This window comes from Cygnus olor, chromosome 1 (assembly GCF_009769625.2).
Source record: "Cygnus olor isolate bCygOlo1 chromosome 1, bCygOlo1.pri.v2, whole genome shotgun sequence".
Classification (NCBI taxonomy): Eukaryota; Metazoa; Chordata; class Aves; order Anseriformes; family Anatidae; genus Cygnus; species Cygnus olor.
Window position 1 is genome coordinate 40253238 of NC_049169.1, and position 18438 is coordinate 40271675.

The window sequence follows — 18438 nt, forward strand, 5'->3', positions numbered from 1 at the left end:
TGGTAGCTTAGTTGCTTTCCTGACCAGGAGGGCAACTGCAAATGTACATGTATGTTTTTTAATATCACTAGTGTACTAAACTGAAGGGGAGGAGGTGCTCTTGTAATAACTAGATTTCTAGGAGATACAGTATTTCATTAATCATGTGCAGAGTGGCTGTTGTGGTTTAACCCAGCAGATAGCTAAGCATCACACAGCTGTTCATTTACTCTACCCTCAACAGTGGGATGAGGAAGAGAACTTGGAAAAAAAAAAAAAAGGTAAAAACATGGGTTTAGGTAAAGACAGTTTATAAGGACAGAAAAGAAGACATTAATAATAATAATAATAATAATAATAATAACAATAATAATAAAAGAATAAGGTGATGTACAGTGCAATTGCTCACAACCCACTGATGCCCAGACAGACCCTGAGCAGCAGCCTCCCCCAACCATGACCAACTCTCCCCAGTGTTATTGCAGAGTATAACTCCATATAGTATGGGATATCCCTTTCGGCCTGGGACAGCTGTCCTGGCTGTGTCCCCTCCCAGCTCCTGGTGCACCCCCAGACTCCTCGCTGTCTGGGCAGCATGAGAAGCTGAAAAGTTCTTGGCTGTGTGTAAGTAAGTGCTACTCTGTGACAACTGGAAGATCAGTGTGTTGTCAGGATTATTCTCATCCTAAATCCAAAACACAGAACCATATCAGCTACTAGGAAGAAAAATAACTCTATCTCATCTGAAACCAGTACAATGGCTTTCATATGTTTTCTTTCTTGTTAAACATTATCTCAAGTAAGTCACAGATGTTGGCTGTAGTCAATTAGCTATTACTTTAGATGAAGAGCTGAATATTCTTCACAACTTTGGCATACTTAAAAATCCCCTTAAAAAAACCAGAAACTCTTGAGGTTCATTTAATGGTTATAAAGAACAAACCAGTGCCAGGGTTACTCAGAAAAGTTCAGTATTTCCTTGATAATAGCAGGAACATGCAAGCAAGTTCAAGGTTTGAAAAGGTTGGGCCTGAATGTTTAAAAGACGTGAAAAAGAGGAGGAGCACAATAATTAGGATACATGGGACAGGTCAAAAATAATTGATGTCCAAGAGCAAACTGTAAATGTCAATATTTGTTAATGAATGCTAAACTATTTTTTTTAACATGCTCTGGTCTTTTTGTTCCACATCTGGAACTTTGCAATTTTCAGAGTTACTCCAAATAATAGAATATTATTGCCGGAGGTCATGACTTTTTTTCCCTTTACAGAGCAGCATGAAAAAGTTTTTCTGTTCTGAAATTTGTGAGAATATCAGGACCTTCTTTGTTTTCATGAGCAACTCCCACCTTCTTTCAATTGATTTAGCTCTTTTTCAAAGACTAGTGTCCTCATATGGTCATAAATCAGCTCTAGCAATTTGCACATTAAAAGCAGGCAGCTATCATGTGGACATCTCTCTTACAAAAGTAGATCTTATAAAATGATGATAGAGTTGTTTTGTTTTGTTGTTTGTTTTGTTGTGTTCTAAAAGCAGAGTGATTCTGGCAATCAGTAATGTTTCTTTATACACTTGAATGAAATAACCTATCTGAATAAATGTTCCCTTCACACCTCTTAAGTTGATTTTAACCAACTCATTGATGCAGATAGCTACAAAGGCTGAATGATGAAAATAACAAGCAATGGGGGAAAAGATTTGCAGTATACATTTGAAAAGCTAGAAACTGTCTCATTGATCACAGAATCACAGAAATGTTGGGGGTGTAAGCAACCCCTGGAAGCCATTTGATCCAAGCCCCCTCTTCAAACAGGGCTACCTTAGAAAAGGTTTCCCAGTACTAGGTGGCTTTTGAATGTCTCCTAGACTGGAGACTCCACAACCTCTCTGGGCAATCTGTTCTAGGGCTCAGTAACCTCAGTAACCTCAGTAAAGAGGTACTTCCTGGTGTTCAGACAAAAACTTGTGTTTCAGTTTGTGTTTATTACCTCTTGTACTGTGACTGGACACCATTGAAAAGAAACTGGCTTCATTCTCATTGCATTGACCCTTCAAGTATTTATATACATTAGTAAGATCCCCCTGAGCCTTCTCTTCTCCAGGTTGTTGACATCAAGCTGAAAGGTGCAGCTGACATGATAGAAGGTAGAGATGCCATCCAGAGGGACGTGGACAAACTTGAGAATTGGGCACACACAAACCTCATGAAGTTCAACAAGGCCAAGTGCAAGGTCCTGCATCTGGGCCGGGGCAATCTCAAACATCATTACAGATTGGGGGATGAATGGATGAAGAGCAGCCCTACAGAGAAGGACTTGGGGATACTGGTGGATGAAAAATAAGACATGAGCCAGCAATGCGTGCTTGCAGCCCAGAAAACCAACTGTATTGGCTACATAATCAGAAGGTGAAGGGATGTGATTCTCCCCCTCTATTCTGTCCTTGTGAAGCACCACCTGGAGTACTGCATCCAGCTTTGGGGCCCCCAGCCTAAGAAAGACATGGACCTGTTGGAGAAGGTCCACAGGAGGCCACAAAAATGATCAGAGCACCTCTCTAAATAAATAAATAAATAAATAAATAAATAAATAAATAAATAAATAGGTGGGAGCTGAGGTTGTTTAACCTAGAGAAGAGAAGGTTCTGGGGAAACCTTGTATAGTGGACTTTCAATACTTTAAAGGGGGTTATAAGAAAGATTGAGACACTTTTTAGAAGTAGTGATATGACAAGAGGTAATGGTTTTAAACTGAAAAAGAATAGATTTTTAGACATAAGGAAGAAATTATTTACTGTGAGGTGGTGAGGCACTGGGAACAGGTTGCCCAGAGAGGTTGTGGAGTCTCCTTCTCTGGAGATATTCAAAACATTTCTGGATGCCATCCTGTGCAACGTGCTCTGGGTGATCCTGCTCAGCAGAGAGGGTTGGACTAGATGATCTTCAGAGGTCCTTTCCAACCTAGCCCATTCTGTGATTCTGCCCAGAGAAGCTGTGGATATCCCATCCCTGGAAGTGCTCATGGTCAGGTTGGATGGGGTTTTAAGCACCCTGATCTAATTAGTGATGTCTCCATCCATGGCAGAGGCATCGGACTAGGTGATCTTTAAAGATCTCTTCCAGCCCAAACCAATCTATGATTCTCTGAACAGTCCAGATCACTCAGCCTTTCCTTATAGGATGCTCTGGTCCCTTGATCATCTTAGTGGCCTTCTTTGGACTTTATCCAGTGAGTTCATATCTCTCCTGTACTTAGGAGTGAAAAGTCAGGCATGCTGATACTACAGAAACAATATTATTTCCCATCTATTTGCTGAAAAGATTCATATTCCCTCTCTCTTTTTTTTTTTTTTTTTTTTTTTTTTTTTTTTTTTACTGAAGGACTTAATGTTCAAATACTCTGGTTTGGTATATAGTAATTCCCATAGCTCCTTTCCAATCTTAGGGTGCTCTAACTTCCTAGAAAGATAGACCAAATCAAATTTAGTACAATATACATTTATTCATACTCTGTTATATTTCTGTGGCTGTAGATAAGAAAGTATTTGCAAGGACAGAGTGTTAAGAGACTCTTCCTGGAAATACTGTTAGAGGGCACCGAATGGCTCCCTGCTTTAGAAAAAAAATATCTCCATTCATGATCACTTTATCTGGAAGATTTTGGGAGCTAACTAATTTAATGAAAGAGTAATGATCCTACTGGTGATATCTTTGGAATGAATACAGGTCCAAAGGGCACAAGGCTTTCCATTGTGAGGGGTGCATGCGCTTACAAGACAACAGCAGGACAATTCTACAGTTTTGTTGCTGCTGTAAATATGTCACATACTGCCTGTAGCCACAGGACAGAGTGTGTCCGTTTACCAGTGCTTCTGGGCTTCTCAAAGAGAAGCAGAGCTGACCAGCACACACACGTCTTCACATAGCCAAGAGCACCAAGCCACAAACCAGAAGGTCTGGAGAGCCAAGAGGACAAGGAACTCTGGGAATGGCAAGGGATGACAACAGTTTTATTGCTGAATGTAGAAAAGGATTGAAAATGGGCTCGCAGCTGCCCTGCCCAGTGGCCCAACACTGCTGAGCTCAGCAATATTCCTCCCACAGTGATGAAACTTGGTTACCCCAGATACCCCACAGCAACACATCCTGACACTTTCCACAGCCCCACGTAGGAACAGCCCTCAAGAGGTGTGCATAGTTGCAACTGTCTTCTTTCCTAGGAGGATAAGGACAGAAAACAGCAATTTCCCATCAAGGTTATTTTAAAGGACAGCCTTTGAAAGAAATGAGGCATGAAAAGTGCCACTCTCAAAAACATACTTGAAACACTGGAGGCATTTAGAAGTTTGTGTGCTGCTTGTTTGCAATGTATTGCTATTTTTCCATCAGAAAATTTATCCTTGTTATCATATTTGACCTGTACTATTGGCACTTTCAGGGGAGCTCCACACATCCGAAAATCTAACAACTTCTAGTACATTAATAGGCCACAAACACCACATAATTTCTGCCTACATATGGCTTGTTTTAAAGGCTCACACATGCCTAGAAATTCTGATGCAAAAGTTTCCATGATTGTATTAATTTGCCCATGAGAAGCTTGATTGCAGGACATCGATTCATGAGACATCCTTACACACAGGTACAACAGAAAGTAGAACCTTTTCCTACTGGAGAAACAGAGAGGATCCCCAGGAAGAACTGATCCTTTCTCTTCCTAATGAACACAAGAAGACAAAGTCTTAACTTTTTTGGTAGAGGACAGTCCTACAGATTCATGGTTCAGTCACTGTTGTTTCATGAAATCAGAGTAGAAAACAAGTCAGAGGGGGGCAACATACATTAAAAATATTCAATGATCATGAGCTTAGGATAACCCAGCAAAAAAACACAAATCTATAAATTCATACAGGACTTTGGAAATAAATATTCCTGAAACTTGAGGACCATATATACTCAGGAATCTTTTTAATATAACACAAAATTATACTAATTTGTTATTTCTGAACGGTCGTGCATCTAAAGAAAAGAGATTTTCTATTCAAACCCAGATGCTCTGGTCACTGAAGGCCTGCAGATTTTTCCAGATGAGCAAACTATATTTAGCTAGTGTTTTGTCTGTTCAGGGGACTGTGAAGTCTAACAGTGTGGGATGCACATCTCTAAACAATCAGAAGGTGGCACCTTATTAACGCTGCTGCGGCAGTGCTGTGCTGGGATTGTGTCCTGGCTCTGTGCTGCAGCTGGGCTCTGCCTGGCTGCAAAAAGGGCAGGCGAACCTGGTCTGCTGTAGTCATCTACAGGGGAAAAGAAAAGTGCTCTGAAATGTGATATGAAAGCTTCTTGTGATGTGACAGACCTATCAGCACTGGGCAGAGACACTTCTTGGAGGCATATCAAACACACATGCTATGCTTACGTGTAATTTGAAAACATAGAAACACAGCAGGTATCAGTAATAATAATAATTATTATTTTACTATTGTTACTAGTATTATTATGTTACTTTTACTGAGAAGAATTTTGAGACTTTAAACTATCTTCAGTTGCTGAATTCATACATGTTTACCTTGAAGATGTTGGGTTAATTCCAATCTTTCACAGATACATAGGGATCAGTTTTTGAAATACATACTATGTAGTATAACCATAAACCCTTACGTTTTGGGGAAAAAAAAAAGAAGAAGAAGAAGGAAGAAGACAGTTTCTGCCTTTTCTGATGATAGTCAAAATTTTCCATTCCCCCACCCCATCTCTGGCTGTGATAATTAGCTCTGTGTCTCTGTTGAACACCCACCATGACAGTGCAGACACTCCATAATGAAACAAGGCTGGCCTTCCCTCGTTTACAACCTGAAAGAGCTACTCTATAGCTTGCCTAAATTGAATGCAGCTGATTTAATTAATAAAGTTGAATATATTTGAAAATGAACACTGTTAATGTTGACTTGTGCTTTTTGTTCCTGTGTGGCTGGGGAAAAAAAAATAGAAAAAAAAGGAAGGGGAATTCCTTCTAAGAGCCTCTGGCATAATGCAGAGTAACGTTAGAGAGAGGTTCATTTTATTCTGAGTTGTAAAAATTGAGACAGTGAATGGAACAGAATTCCCACAGGCTCCTCAGCTCAGTGCAAGACATATTGCTGAAGTGGTTAAACATGCTTTGCAAATCAGAAGCTTAACTGAAGGTGCTTCCAAGATCAAATGGGACCAATGCAAAACTCAAGAAAAAATAGAGAAATATCACATTTTACCACAATGAATTAATCCTGTCCATATCTGAATTGCTGGCTTTAAACTCTGGGACAGTGAGGTACATTCAAATTCAAACAGCATGTATACTAAACATCAAACCTTACTTATAGCATTAGTATCTAGGTACATCATAAATTACTAGCCAAGATATTATATGTTATTCTACTTCTCTTCCAAACAAGGAGATATAAATAAATTCAATACTGAAGTTTGGATGTCATCAGAAAGCTGACAAAATACTGGGAGTTCAGCCTTTTTTCTTTAGATTTGGTTCTCTAGCAATAATCCCTTTGCATGGGCCAGCAGCACAAACCTATCCCTCTCCAATGTTTTTTATGGGACAAACTTTTATGGTTCATCAGCACCTAGATGGAAGGACTCTGATCACTTCTGCAGTAAAGCCTCTCCAGATGATCAGTTGCTGAGCAAGGCAAATGACTCCTAATGAGTATATGCAAATAATAATTGGAGGGAAAGGCTGAGACAGAAAGTGTCCTTTTATCTGGTTCAACACAGTTGTTTTAACTTTAGTGCTTTAAAATGTGTTATTAAACAACCAAAGTTTCAGCAAAAGTCAACTCCTACTCCTATTCGCCTGGCCTAAATAACCTTTAATATGTCTTTAAATTGTGTGTCAGGGGCCAGGGGAGGTTACAGTAATAATTAATATTATGACTCCATAATGACTCCATTTGGCACTTCGTAATGGAGCTGTCACACTATACATGCTGCTTTTGTAGGAGCTGAAGTACAACAAATCTTGCTGAGTTATTATTTCATTATCTGAATTTTCGGCGATGCTCAAGAAAAGCACAAACAGCATGTTGATAACCTTTACTTAAAATATATGGTCTTTGCTGCTAAATTATAAAGATAAAAAATTAACTAAATAAACCAGTTCCAATCCCAGCCAGGGAGTGATTAAGTCTGAAAGAGCCCTATCAGAGTGATTGCAATGATCCTGATTGCGCAGCAGTATGGTTGGGCATCTGAAGGCTAGGTGGCTGGCCCGTATTTTGTCGTTTAAGACTCTGCACATAGCCAAGGAGAAAGAGAAACACTTCCAAGGGCAATTCATTCTGCTTGTCTTCAGGTAGCACGGATCACTTAGGGAAGGTGTGTGTCTCTTTCACTCACTTGTGTTAGAAGCTTAAACTTTGGATTACTAAAATCAAGAGAATCACCAGCAACACACAAACAAGACTTTGTGATCCCTATGGTCAATTGGAGTGAACTGGTTTAGCTCCCTTGACACACTACGGGACCTGGCATCCTGAAGGATATCACCATTGCACACAGTTGATTAAAAGACTCTGAGTTCCTGTTTAGAGGATTTAAATCCTTACTGCCTGTCTTTTGCCACATAATTAATTTGTGGAAATGAAGACTATACAGGTATGGGATTTATTCCAGTGATGTAAAGTCTTCAGTCTTGCTCAATTGTAACCTGTTGAGAAGTCACTATTAGTTGTTAAGTAAGTATTTAGTTTAGAAACATTACAGTCTGGAGAAAATCACGACCTTTTTTTTTTTCTGACTAACATAAAAGAGGATTAAATAATCTTTTTTTTGACAGTGGAACACATGTTATACAAGCCACCTGCAGCAAAAATCACTTTTACCTGTCTTTGTTAATTTGCTGGTATTGCTCCCAAGACTATATGTATTTCAGAGACTGAAAGAGTGGCAGTTTTTTTTGTGAAAGTCTGGGCAGGTGCATACCACTGACACTAAAACTAGCTGCAACATACAAGACGAAGTTTTCTGTTCTGGCCGATTTTTGCTATGACAGAAGAAGAGGACATCCCTGAAAGCATCACCCTTGCTGAAGGGCATCCTCCTATTACACAGATCTGCAGTGGGGTTGCAATACCTTCTTCTTTTTATATGAAGAGATTCTGGGGTAATGCTTGCTGTGGCAAGTCCCAGCTTCAGAGAGGCTAGGAGCTGCCATGGCACTGAGACCACATTCCTCACTGATTTCTCTTAAATTAAATGCAATGTCTAAGCCTGTCAGAATTTTAGCGTGGTAAATAAATTTTGTATTAGAAAGCCAAGGTACCCTGCCATAAGAGCAAAACACAGGGAGTAAAGAAAAGTTCATCTCATCTCTGTATTTTTCCAAAATCTCTAGGACATGCTGGGGACAAGAGTGTGCACAACAGCCATCCCACTACCCTTTGTCACAGCAGGGGTTACCCCAAGACTTCACTTCTTTTATCCCTATTACTGATCTTCACTGGTATTGATGGTGGGTCATTCATTTATATGTGTGTGCGTGTGCATGTGTGTGTGTGTGTGCGCGTTTTTCCCCAATAACATAATTGCACCTTTATATAATATTATCCTTTATATTTGAGCAATGAGAATAAAAATACTGTTGCATATTATATTAGGTCCCCCGAAAACTAAGTTTAGATTGTCATTTGATTGCACTAATTACCTTATCAATTATTTTAATCAAATCAGCTGTCTGCAAGATTTCATTTCTGCCAATGGACATTGACTGTCATCTCATTGATGTCTTCTCAGAATTTAATAAGGAATGTTTTTTTGTTTGTTTTGTTTTTTGTTTTAGATTTTATTTGCTAGTGTGATGTGAAGCAATTTAAAATTCAGTGGATATTCAAAATGCATGAGTAAAACTTGTCCATTACTTTTGCTAGTAGGTTTAAAACTGAATTACTTCACCTGGCTGAAATATGTCACCATAAAATGAACTGTATGAGACCGATTCAAAAATCTGTGTAAGTGCTTGGCTGGCTAACTTTACACCTGTATTCATCATTTGGCATGATTATTATTGATTCACGTTCTGAAGTATTTTATCTGGGGCCTTATGGTGAAGTTGTCTTGCCAGGTTCTACCGTATACTTTGTATTTCCACAGTGATTATGAACATACATTTTCTGCTGTGTATGTAAGTGAATAGACTGCTTCAGTGACTGAAAGAAGTGAGATGTCTGACAGATCCCTGTTGCACACCAACAAAAAGCTAAGAATTTCCCTGCACATGATAGCTACTGAAGAGCTAGACGTGGTGACATACTGAGAAGTGTGGGTTTGAGCATTGTGGGTGATTACCAGGAACACAGATCATTCCCTGAGCAAACCTACTAGAAAAATACTGTGCTTCAGGTATGGGACAGGGCCACAGGAAGAATTTGAAGAGGCAAATTCCATTCATGAAGACCCCCAGTAACACAAGCAATGACAGTTTATGCCATTTTAGATAACAAGTGAAAACATGCAGTCAAAATGTCCAAGCCAGAACAAATGCATAGGTCTAACATTTTGGTCACACTTCATTTCGCTGCAAATGTCAAGCACGATTGAAGGATGGAGAATTTTTTCTCAAGTTATATTCATCAATCGTTCACAAACCACTCCTTATTTTGATGCTACTTTTGCTAATGAGTATTGTCCTTTTTTACTTATCCAGTTTCTGAGTCTGGACATTATTTTCACAATGTATTTGCAAGTTCTAATATTAATTATTTATAGTATATAACTGATCACCTTATCCACACAATGGTTTTCTGCCCTTGAAGAAAAATAGATGGCAGGGGACTGTAACAACAACAACAAAAAGTTAATGATAAGGCATTACCTGAATCTTTTCCACAGTTTCAGCATTATTGTCATGTTCTCTAAACATCTAGGCCATACTTAAATCTGAAGTAGCCTGTGGAAAGGTTTTTAGGACCTTCTCAACATCTTCTCAGACTCACTTCATTGTCGTATCATCTGTTAATATTTGTTCCATTATTAGGAATAGCTTGTGGAATGAAACTGAAGGCTCATTCTTCATCCTGTTAGGTGTAATATTCCATGCAAGTTGGTCTAATCTTTCATACTTTTCCATTTTATGTGAACTTTTAAAAATAATGGGGATTTATACCCACACAGCTTATTTCTGTGGAAATATATTCTAAGTAGCATATTTTTTCTGTCATTGTGGTGCACCAGGTGTCCATAATAATTTACCTCCTTTCTAGAGAGTCCATTAGCAAAATGGGAAGGAGCTCAGAAAGGAAAAGGAACTGAGGACTGAAAGGAGGCTTGTAGGCAAGTTAGACAAAACTGATTTTTGTCACCTCAAGGAGGAGAGAACCATGCAACTGATGCTCCTAGGGGAGAGAGAAGGGGGAGGACAGGGCAGGGACAAGGAGCCAGGTGGTTTAGGCAGGTGCATAAATTCAGGAACACCAGCTGCTGCTTCTCACCATGGGCATCTCCTGGCCAACACTGACTGTTCCCAATACTGAACTTTTCCCTGTTGCCTACCATGAAGCCAGGCTGCTCTCCAGGATATGAGCCATACAGGAGCTACATCTGCCTTCTCCCTGTTTTCCTTTTCTATTGAGTCAGCCCTGTCATTGGTTGTCTTTGTGACTCCTGCTATTTTACTCTGCTCTTTTATTTTTATTTTTTTATTTTATTTTTATTTCTCAAAAGTGATAAGTGCTCACATTATTCTTCCAGCAAATGAAGGCCTGTACCTAACCACAGTAGAGCAGTTCCACTCAAATTTCTCATACTATCCCCTTGCATGGACTGGGGGAATGTTTGTTTGGTTGGATGGTTGGTTGGTTTGGTTTTGGTTTCTTTCTGGATGCTCTCAGACTCCTTTGTACCACGGCGCCTGAGGGAGTCGATTTTTCTCTTGCTGCTGACAGGTGAGTGGTCTTATTTTGCTGATGTTAGTAGTATCATTGTTCCCTGCCTGTGCCGCATCATTATGCAGCCACGGGATAACACAGATAGTTGAGCCTGCCTTGCTGACTGCTGTACACAGTCCTCTGCATAAAAAGCAGGGAATAAATTTGTCACCGGCATCTCCGATTTGGTGATGTTAAGCAGAAAAGTGGCTGATGAGCCCCATTACTTTGTATATTGACCTAGCCGAGTCAAGTCCTGCACCAAATATTTGCATCAGAGAAAGGGGAGCTGTCTAGTGCCTGTGGTGGGTTTGGCTGCTGCCCACTGTGCAGTGGGGTTCCAACTGCAATTCACTCTTTTTTTTTTTTCTGTTAAATAATTTCATTCCCAGCATGCTCTTGTGTCTGATGGTTGAACAGCCTAGGATAGTCCTTGGCTAAGCAGTGTTAGCTCATTAGCTAACTTTTGGCACACAAGTGGGGCAGTTTTGTTAGCGGATAAAGAACACGATATTTGTATGGCACTCCTTGAACACCAGTTGAAATGTCATCTCTGGCATTCACTGCTGTTGTTTGCTGCCTGCCTGGAAGCATCTAGGCTCTCATTTGCAGGGCAAAGGACTGGAAGGGGAAACTCTCTGCCACGTCTGATTTGTTTTGTTATATCTGGATGGAAGCTAAGCTAGGATCATATTAGACAACTAATAGCAAATGGTGGACGGGGTATGAAAAAGAAATCTGTAGGAGCAAAATCAACTGTGCCTGATACTTTCTGCTGAACATATTCACCTTGACTTTTTATTTTTTCATTGTCAGAGTTTACATTTTTCTGTGCTACAGCGACTCATCATTTAGCCCTATATCTTCTCTGTTAATGTGAGCAGTTGAAACTAATGCAGCTAATAATAACAAAATGAATACAAAGCCACTTGCATTAAGTGCAAATAAGTAAGACAACATGACAGAATAATTTTCACAGTAGTGGATAACTAAAAGGAAAAACCTAAAGCAGGAAAAGAGTACAAGTGGTATATTTAGAAAGAATTTTTTATAGCAACTGGTTGCCATGGAAATACTGCAACAAAGCAGGAAGGTAGGCATGGAGACTTTCAGCTCCAAACAGTCCCCAGATCAGGCTCTGGTCTGCTAACCCTGCTCATACACTGCAGTAAAGCTCCTAAAGCCCACCAGAAGTCCTGGCCTTACTGAAAGTGTGAAAAATAGTCTTTCACATGAAGGATGGTCCTATGCCTCTCCTGAAATAAACAAAAACAAAATCAAAACCAAAACACTATGTTCTCTGGCACATAGCACACATACATGTACACACACACAATAATAAAATTATTAGAAAGTTATTAGAAAATAATATAGAAATACATATTGGAAATATATATTAGAAATTTTTCTTGCAATCCCCCACAGCCAAACCTTGAGCTGCCACAGCCAAATCAAGAGCTGCCCTTGGCGCAGAAATCATTGCTTAGAGTTAAGAGGAGACAGTCACCCTGCCAGAGAAATTGCTGGTGCCAGAGCTGATGCTGAACTGCATTTGCTGCATCATGTTGTGAGTAACTAGTGTTAGGGATGACTCGAGTACAAATTCCCTCATAGCTCAGCTGTATTTCCCTACCTAACAGGGGTTCCCCATCTTGCACTCTTCTTGTAATTTTTGAAAATTTGTTTTAAGGTTGTAATTTTGAGGGAGAGTCTTTTTTTTTTCAGAGTTTAACTCACTCACTCAGCCAACGCTCAGTACTGAATCACCCCAAATGTTCACAAAAATTCACTTTCTCCTTAGATAAAGGGTAAGGAAGCACTGGGAGCTTAATCTCTCTGACAGATCTTGCGTTCATTAATGTGCTATTTCCTTTGGAAATGATACACCCAAATGATCCTGTGATGTGCACATTAATAAAATAAATTCCCAGGGGTGCCTAGCAACCTTGCTATGTTCTGCAGTGTAAGATGTGTCTTAGTTTGGAATTTGATAGAGTTCAGAAGTAACTGATGTTATCAACTCAGTCAAAATGCTAGTCCAATAGCTTTTAAACACTTCATGCCAGCTTCTGCTCTGAGGAAGAGCACAGTTCATCCAAATTCGTTTCAGGTAGTAATTAAATCAAGCAATTATTATACTCTTTTTTTTTTTTTTCTCCTCAGAAAAATCTGGACTTTCAAAGGAGCTATCTGATCCCTTTACTTCTTTGACAAGGCAGTACAGCCCTGCAAGCAGTACTCTGGTGTTCATAGTTCACCTCTTAAACCTCTTGATGTTTTAAATGACATTTTACTTGTGCCAGCCTTAGGCTATGACTCACACCAGAATACTGCAGACCAAAAGTCACTTATCAAGCTTTTTTTTTTTTTTTTTTTTATATACCAGTTCTGAACGTGGTATTTCTTCCTTTTATCTCCCTCATTATAAAAATATGATGTAGCCTTTCTCTTAAGGTGCAGCAGAATGCCAGGCACACCAAAGATGTGATTTCTTTTCCTCAGTATTGCATCAGACACTACATTTTAAGTCTAACATTTAAAATGTTCCAACCAAATTAGTTTGATTCACAAAGTCCCCTTCAGAAAAAAATAATAAATAAATAAAAAAACATAAGTCCTGTTAATATAAAAATATTTCCTTCCTAGGAAAATTATATTATAAAAGGTATATGATCAGCTTTATGAGAGAAAGCAGTCACCAATTTATTTATTTATTTATTTATTTATTTCTCTATGTTTGTCTTCCTAATTGCCTTTACAGTGACTTTCAACTCAGCCTTCAGGGCAATCCATCATGTGGATGCAATATTTCACCTCTGGTTCAATCCTGGACATCACCTACAATAGCACAATTGTCCCTACAGGAAAGATGTGAAATATTTATTCATCTAAATTATTTCACTTAGGCAGTGAAATGAGATTTGAATAAATTTAGGTTACAACATTAGGGCTGATTACTGTTGAATATACAAAATCAACAAAACTCGCGACACTCTTTAGTATGTTAAGAAAAAAAAGGAGAAAATATTCATTTATAATAGTGAAATCTCAAGTAATTCCTTTAAAAAAAATCAATTCCTATTTCAATTAGACATTTTAATTTTGACTTTCTCTAATAATTCTCAGTGATATGACTCTACTATGAAATGTATTACTTTATTTGGGGCTTTCTGGTCTATAAATAAACCACATAAAAGTATAAAAATTGCAAAAACTTGAGGTAAACTCATTACCATTTCAGCCATCTTTGCTGCCCTCTGATCACTGCTGCACTCCCCTAGATCTCACTGAAATTACAAAGGTTCAAGCAACTTCCAAAGGATGCTTCCCACTTCTCTCATGAAAAGTGCTGAAGTTTCCCTGAGCCATTACAGTGAGTCAAGACTCTGGAAAACAAAGTTCTCTTTTGAGACAGTTATTCTTTTTTTTTTTTTTTTAAGTATTTGAATTTAAAAACTAATATTTCATGCAACAGTAAAATCTAAAACAGTGCCTTTAAACTGTTGGGAAAGTGATTTTCTTAGCTTCCCAATGAGACACATCAATCACTTTTGTCCAGCAAAGTATCAAGATGAAAGAGACTGAATACTTCACTTATTTTAGTAAAGAGCAAACTCCTTCAGGTTATTTTTAAGAAATCTCTATGACTGTGTTTGCAGAACTGGCCATGTGGCAATGAAGGCAGTCATTTTACAGCAAAGGAAAAAAAAAAATAGTATTTCAAATAAATATGAAAGCACATTACAGAACTGTGTTTCTATGGCACATGTCATGATGTAAATGTAGGAGGATAAGTCTAAATGTTTTTGAAAATCACCTGCAAGAAGTCTTCAGGACTTAAATGCTGATGAGGAATGTAGGCCACCAAATATTCATCTGATATAAAAGTGACCACTTGGTATCTATTTCAGTTACTGCATACGGAATGCATATGGTTATACATGCATCTTCTCAGCTCTTCTTGCAGATAACTAGTGATAGGACTAGAGGGAATGGCTTCAAGTTGCTCCAGGGGAGGTTCAGGTTGGAAATGAGACATTTCTTCTCAGAAAGAGCAGTTAGGCATTGGAACGGGTTGCCCAGGGAGGTGGTGGCATCACCGTCCCTGGGGGTTTTCAAGGCAAGGTTAGACATGGTGCTTAGGGACATGGTTTAGCAGGTGACATTGGTACTAGGGTGATGGTTGAACCAGATGATCTTGGACATCTTTTCCAAACCTAATAGTTCTATGATTCTATATACAGAGAAGCAGTTCACAGTTTATAGGTGTGATAGCTAGTCTTTAAACACAGGCAGACCTTTTCCAGAAATTACCAAAATGTTAACATAAATCATTATAAATATATATAATAAGCGTGGCATTTTATAACATCAGACCTTTTCCTGTGAATTAAACATGAGTAAATGTCAAATTAAATTTCTTTTTTTTTAGTTCACCACTCATTTATTATTCATGTAAACCAAGGAAGTTTAACATTTCTGCATAAAAGCTTGCAAGAATTACTGTTTCTAAAAACCAGAAATTTGCAGAAACTTGTCTATATATCTGTCCACTTCATTAAAATAACAAGCAAGTTACAGTACATGTTTTTCATTACCTCTATCACATGCTTGTCCCACTTGAAGCACACAGCTCAAAACCAATCTATTGAAGACTGATTTGCTCCATTATCTCTTAGCTGCAACAAACAATGTGGAGGGAGGAGGCTGGAGACATATGGGATGAACAGAAAACAGTTTGTTGAATGCAAATTATATTTTCAGCTGTTCAGCAAATAATTCTCCAAGTAAGACAGAATAATTTCAAACACATGGAAAACCTTCCAGTGATAACGTACAGTGATAACAGATGCCATGGGGCAGCAGCTGGCAATGTGAGGAGACCCACCATGAGGAAGGGGCACACAAAGCAACATTTTGAAACTTTGCAAATGAACAAATGCCTGACTGATGGGAAAGTGGCAACTGCTAGGGAGAGAAAAGCAGAGGGTATTCTTCTAAATAACAGCAGTATTACTTCTGAAGCAGTTCTTATGTTATTATTTTTGCCCTAAGAAGGGCATTAAACACTGATTGCTGGCTGAAGTTTTTTCATTAGATATCATCTCTTCTTCATGAGGATATCAAAAGGAAAGCAGAATATTTTGTGCACACATTTCCCTATTATTCACACATTATTATGCCTCAGTTACCATTGCAAATGGGAATAATTCTTACCCAGTTGGCATGGATTAACTAGCTAAAACCAATGCAGTGTTTTCATGAGTTTATTTATAAAGACATGGCATTATTTTATATCATGGGACAATGTTTCAGCTGCCAGGAGAAACAAGAAGCAAGTAAATTTTTTTTATGAGATTCAGGCTATACAGCGCTAGAAAAGCAGATGAGATTCCAATGTGCAGATCATTTGATATGTCTTTGACCTCGGCTTTGCTCATATTTGAGGGTGGGATGTGAAGGTGCAGTTTAACCCAGAACGAGTAGATTTTTTTTACAGTAAAATGTTGGTCAGAGAAGCTAAAATGTCCTATCCTGCACCAGCTGAAGATATGACAGAAAGGATTTCTTGTCTTGGGTCTGTCAGGGATTTTTGTGCAGGATCCTGTATGCTGTGGCTGAAAGTACTGGATGCTTCAGAAACAGACATAAATGTTGTATGGAAAGTAGTATAGAAAGTTACACAGAAAGGTCCTCTTTTCTTTGCCATAATCATTCTTTTCTACCTCAACATGAAACACGTACATTCTCTGTGTACCTCAACAACACAGAATACAAGACAGCTTTCTTTGGAAAGAACTTTAATGAATACAATGTTTTCTATGTGCCTCCTGGTTGGAAAGAATGGGTTGGACTACCTAAAAGTTCTCAATTTTACAAGTACACACTCTGTAGAAATAGAGTAAAGGGGAAACATGGATTTGATTACTCCAGGGATTATCTAACTGATCTGATTATCAATGAAAATATTACCTTCTTCAGAATTTCAATACAATGTAAACCTGACTATACAGAACTGTTTTGAACATATGTGTTGTTTAATGAGAATGGAAGAATCTAAAGGAGTCTGTGTGACTTGGGCCGCTTTGTACCCGACCTAAACTTTAATCTTTAGTGATGCCTTCTCAATTACTGGTAACGTCTCCTGTCAGTGTCAATGCTTTTGATGCATTGTGGGCAATATGTTCTAGCAGATAACCTACTGCTTTGCACACTGAGGAAAACTAGGTTTCTTAATATAAATACAGCATGGTCCTTCACTGGTTCTGAAATCATTAAGAAGCTTATCCACATTAGGGGGTTCAGGATGTACCCTTCCCTATTCAGCACATTGATTTTGCACACTGGGAGGGAAGATGCGTCTCACGTACCTTGAGAAGTCCTCAGGGTCAGTGCTCATACCTACAGTTGCTTTAATTGACAGACTGAAAGAGGCATTCACAACATGTGATTCATCTCACCTATCTCCAATGCCTACTTTAGCATAAGATAAATTGTGCCCTAAAAGTTCCCATTTTTCTCCACTGACTGTAATGTATACTAATGACCTAGGGAACACTGAGATATTAGCTCAATTGCAGGTGTCAATGTCTGGTCAAGGATGAATTCCAGTCACTGTGACTGCCACTTAATGAAGAAATATCCAATCTAGCTTTCAAACCATCAGTAGCTAACCTCCATTCCGGCATGTTACTCAGCACAAGTAGCAAAATGAGCCTGAGAAGCTGGCCCAACCTGCCACGCACAGCCCAATCTGAGTTCTGTGCATGGAAAAGCATGGATCTCCGTGCCTGGGCTAACTGGTTTATCCCAAACCCAGCCCTGTGCAGCAGGATGCCACAGAGGGCACAAATATCTTATGCATCAAGAGTCTATGCACAGCTAAAAGTGATGAAGTACTGAGACACAGCTAATGTTGGCTGTCTTTCAGCATAGGCAGACTTTATGCATTTGGTTTTCAAAAGACTATCAGGACAGCCTGAGTCTTAACGAAGGTAAATTCTTTGCACTGACATCAGATGAGCTGTTTATTCTACAGTAGAAATAATATTTGTGATCTCTGTTTCCAGGGCTTTTCAAAGTCTCCATAGATATTAACTTGACAACTTCTAGCACACTTTAAAAAAAAACCAATAAAACAACAAAAAAACTTTACCATTTGACCTAATTTGAAATCAGATCTATATGTTTACTTAATTGCCCTCCTATTGTGACAATTTTCTTTATTCAGTGGCTGACTTCTGGCAATGTCAGCTAAATTTCATTTATAGTGTTCTACTTGCTGTCAAATTCATATTTGTATTGATGTATCCTGTGTTCATTTGCAGACTTTGATATACACACAGATGCAGAAGAATCTGTTCAAACTTTTTCCATCCTATAAGTATTTCCTTGAACCATCTACATATTCTGGTTAATTTCAGTGTTTCTTTACCATGATTGCCCTTTAGAGTAGAGGGTTGTATTTTATATCATGGTGGAAAAGGCCTGAAGACTTATGACTTTTTATGTGTCGGTGTTATGTTTTACTAATATGAAATTACAG

The 18438-nt window shown here is 38.7% G+C and overlaps 1 long non-coding RNA gene across 2 annotated transcripts in view; it reads right to left on the minus strand.

Moving 5' to 3' along the window:
* Window positions 1-11341: 11341 nt before the first annotated feature.
* Window positions 11342-18438, minus strand: part of LOC121064210 — a 32957-nt gene continuing 25860 nt past the window's right edge. The window contains exons 3-4 of one of the 2 annotated variants that reach the window (XR_005816412.1): window positions 15491-15599; window positions 11342-12148 (exon numbers count right to left, since the gene is read on the minus strand). This is a non-coding gene — a long non-coding RNA (uncharacterized LOC121064210). Of the gene's footprint in view, window positions 12149-14152; window positions 14279-15490; window positions 15600-18438 lie in introns of those variants that run through there. The other variant, XR_005816413.1, reaches the window with a different exon arrangement.